Source organism: Apium graveolens, chromosome 3 (assembly GCF_009905375.1).
Source record: "Apium graveolens cultivar Ventura chromosome 3, ASM990537v1, whole genome shotgun sequence".
NCBI lineage: Eukaryota > Viridiplantae > Streptophyta > Magnoliopsida > Apiales > Apiaceae > Apium > Apium graveolens.
Window position 1 is genome coordinate 29,993,308 of NC_133649.1, and position 4,695 is coordinate 29,998,002.

Sequence of the window (4,695 nt, forward strand, 5' to 3'; positions counted from 1 at the left end):
AACTTGAGCTGTGTCAGAGGTTACTTGCTTCTTTTGAATATCAGAACTTTTAATTTCTTGACTCTGAACAACTTGAGCTGTGTCAGAGGTTGTTTTAAGAACTTTTCTTGAAGTCAGAGCAAGATTATCTTCTTTATCAGTAATTTCTTCATCAACAGGAGGTACATAAACTTTAACAGGTTCACCAATCTTTTCTTTACCCTTGGATCTTGGATCTATCTTTGGTTGTGATTTAGCAAATGTTGCTTCAGTTTGTGCCTTTTCTTTAATCACAATACCTTTCAGTTTTGGAAGTGACTTTTTACCAGAAGCTTCAGATTTAGATGTGGCTTTCTTTGATTTAAGTCTAGCTTCTTCTTCCTTTAAACTTTCCAAGTCCATTCCTGGATTTTCTTGAAGAAATAACTGTCTTGACATTTCTTCATCAAGATCTAGAAGTTCATCAGAATTTATTCTTTTACCAGTATCAGAACTTATTCTCTTCCCAGTATCAGAACTTATCCTGTGACTTGCAATTTCAGCATTTCTTGATGAGAATCTTTTACCTTGACTATGACCTCCACCCATTCCAGAGTTTCCTTGGTCATCTTTTTCATCATCCTTTCCTTGCAGTGTCTTGTCATCCTTGCATTTGGACTTAATCACTTTCTCCCCCTTTTTGGCATCAGCAGGAAGTAGAAGAGAGATAAGCAATTCCACTGAAGATTGGATTTCAGTCAGTTGTGATTGCTGAGAAGCTTGATTTTGCAGAATTTTATCAATCTGTGCTTGTTGACGATCTTGAGTCTTCTCAATATAAGCAATCCTGTCCATAGATGGTTGAAAGAACTTTTTCTTATCAAGTTTCCAAACTTGTTCTTGTTTGATAAAGTTCTCCTGAATCTTGTGTATTTCTGCATGAGTAGTTGAATGAAGACCTTGTAGATGTTTAGTACTCGATGCAGTGACACGAAGCTGAGTTTTGAAATCATCAGAATTTAACATTTCATCAGCTTTAGTCAAGTGCTCAGTAAGATGTAACGCAGATGGAATACATGAGACTGAGTTCCATTCCTTAGTCCACTCCTGTCCTGCAGGAGTTTCACTCCAAGGCACTGGTGGTTCCTCTGTAACAAACTTCTTTACTAGTTCAGACTTAGAAAGAGGAATGTGTCCTGAAGGACCTGCTGCATCAGTATTTGCAGTTGGAGCAGCATCACCAGTATCTCCAGCATGTGCAGCATCAGAACTTATAGAATCAGTATCATCTGATATAATAGCAGTATGAGTAGCAATGGAGGCGTCAGCATCCTCTAATTGCTGATCTGATGCTAAGTTCTGATCAACAGCCATATCCTGATGCTCACCTAAAGTCTGATCATCAGTGTCTAGATGCAGAGAAGGTGACTTAGATAATTCCGGAGTTTGAATAGCATTAGTAACAGGTGTTGGCAAAAGATTTGTTGCTGTTGGAGCTTCTAAGAAAATTACTCCAGGCACAACTAAGTGTTGATCAGCATTATCAGCACTTGTGCCTTGATTACCAAGAGACACAGATGGGAAAGTAGCCTTGTCAGATACAGTTTCCTGAGATGGAGTGGATGGAGAAGAAGTAACTGGATCAAATTCTTTTTCTTGTGAGATCAGAGATTCCTGATCCCCTTCCTTAGCTGCTTCCTCCTCATCATCTGAAACTGGCCTTTTTGCCCTCTGTTTCTTGTATTTCCTTGGTAATTTAGAGTCCTTGGAAGTTTCAGGAATTGTCATTTTTCTAAGCCTCTTGAGAAGCTTAGATCCTCCAAGTTCAGAATCCTTCTGAGAAATCTTTTTCTCAGCTGCAGTTACCACAGGTTCTGAAGAAAGAATCTGTTCCTCAGAATCTGATTCATCTCTCAAAGTAATCCTCCTCTTCTTCTGAGGTGTTTGAGAAACAGTCTTTGTTCTCTTTGACTTAGAAGATGTAGGCTTCACATAGGACTTGAGATATGTTCTGAGAGATGGTTGAGAGGTTTGAGGTGGCTGAGTAGAGGTGGTAGGTGCTGATGAACCAGGTTCTGATGTTTGAACATCAGGATAAAGTGCAGTGTACTTAACAGGATCATAGGTGATTAAGGCTTGTTTGACAGATAAAGGTATTAAGAGGGGTCTTAACACAGCCTTTTTATTATCAGAAGATAATAAATCAGTAAAAGCTCTCTTAGCTATTCTGAAAGATGGAATGAGATCACCAAAATTTTGGGGCGGATTACAACAAAAACTATAAATAAGCTGACAATATCTTGCAAAATATACAGTATTGCGATCTTCTGTCATCCTATCCCCAATAAAACTTAAGACTGCTCGTGCATAATCAAAATCAGTGTGATTTAGAAGTGCATACCCGATTTGTTGGCTGAATATGGGAATTGCATCAAAATTTGAACATTTGTTGGCGAAAGCTTTGGTAATGCAATCAAAGAAGAAACTCCATTCCCTCCTTATGAAAGATCTCTTCAACTGTCCAAGCTTGGTCAATGTTCCTTCATATCCCAGACTAACCATCATGTTTTGAAGAACTGAGTCATCAACAGTAGAATAAACACAGTCCTCAGGTAGCTGTAATGCCTGTCTAACTGTAGACAAAGTCACAACATACTCATCTTCCCCTGATGAAAATATTATACTTGGGGACCCTTGAGCACCACCATTGTCATATACTCCACTCCTCCAAAACTCCAGTACTTGAACTCCAGAAATGGATGTAGGCTCAGTTAGAGCAAACCCAATATCAGAACTAGTGAGAAAGTCCTGAATGAAATGAAGTTCAGAGGGTGCCTCTGTAGTGTTTAGTATCGCAGAGAAGTTATTAGGAACAAACTTTGCTCCATCAAAGAGAATGTCCTTGGGTGCCATTATGTTTGGAAAGAAATCGGTAACCTGTAATGTGTTTGAGAAAATGCCTCTTAAAAGAAAATCGTCAGTAGATGAGAGAGTTGAAAAGTAAAGAGAGAGATAAAATATAAAGGTAAATAAAAGATTTGACAATCTTTGCTCTCTTTTACTTATACACAAAAAGTAACCGTTGAGGACACATGGCAGACATGCATTTAAAAGTAGTGGTAAATACCTTGACACCTGTTATACATAGAGAAGGCAAAAAGTAATGGGCACGGTAAATAAGGAATAATTACCACCCACTTGTAGTTTTTCAAGGAAAAACCGTTCCACTTACCTAGATTCCATTAATCAAGGTGAATCAGTTTTAATTTAAAATTGAAACTGTTCCCACTAATTCAAATATTTTACTCTGCAATATCAATATTCTGAAAAAAAACTGTGTGTGAGAATGAGTAAAATCAAGCAGTTAAGTAAGTACTGATAAAACATTATCAGAACTTAAAGTCAGACACAATTTAGACGATCATCAGAATATTTATCAGGATTTATCAATGCGTATCAAAATTTCTCAGAGACAAGATCATAAGACAAAAACAAATTCCATTAATATATCAAAATAATACATTGATGAAATTGAAATTACATCAGAACTTTTACAATCTTGTCCTAAGCTTCTAAATCTAACATCAACAGCCTTAGTCCTAGCTAAGAAGCCTGACAAAGCTGAGGATGAAGAAGAACAGGAAGAAGAAGAGATTAAGTCATCTTCCTCTTCCTATCTTCGACAAACAAGATAGCGAGTCGAATGATTCGCTCTTGCTGACGGATAGCTTCCCGCCTTTCCTCCTCCAATCGATCAAGATGAAGCTGGTAGTCCATCTCGAAGAACAGAAGTCGGTTCAGCACCGCCTGTGGGACAGAGCCCCATATCTCTTCAGGAATGGCAGTTACATGCCACTCCTGCTGCCAGTCGGCGCAGCTTAGCTCCATATGAAAATTTTGGTAATTTAAAAACATGTTGAATCGGACCATGATGTTTTTGAAAAAGAATATGAAGTTAAGATTGTGAGAAAAATTGATGGAACGGCTAATGTGAAGTGGCTGTTTATATAGGCAAGAGAATGCCAGGAGACGCGAAGATATTTAATGCTGACAGATAGAGTTAAGTCTACCTCGTCTCCCTAGACTTGAAAAAGAATAACAGTCATTTGAAAAGGAATGTGCACATGTAACAAGAGTGAACTGTTCAAGGACGAGTGCCATTAGTCCTAACCATAGACTATTAATCTTCCACTTCAACATATTCTAAAACTAATCTGAGACTGTTACCAAATTTTACTCACAGATAAGTCAAGTAAAGGGTTAGACTGAAAAATCAGAACTTAGACCTATACCATAACTTAACAGTCATCAGAACATAATGTCTTAACTCGAACAAGGAATATCTATCTTAGTAAGTTTTCATACAAGTTCTGAGTTATAGTCTTCAGAACTTAATCATCAGAACATATAACTAGAACGTGTCCTCAGAATTTGTGCAAGGTGACACAGTGACTGTTTGTCTAAAAGAACATAGACCACCACAAAAATTTCATCATTCATATGGAGTGATTTGTGTGTGCATTAAGCTAAAGAACTAATAAAGAGTAAAGTCTGATTTACTTCAGTACATCTTAGAAATAAGTCATAATTAAAATTTTGCTAAAGAGCTGTCATTATCCTGAAACCTACTGATAAATGAGTTCATGCATGAGTCCACCTCAACTGTTTTTTTTTTTATGCATCTTTTTAAATTCTATTTTACAGTGGCTTCTCAGTGTAAGTGAGTTACGACTGCTT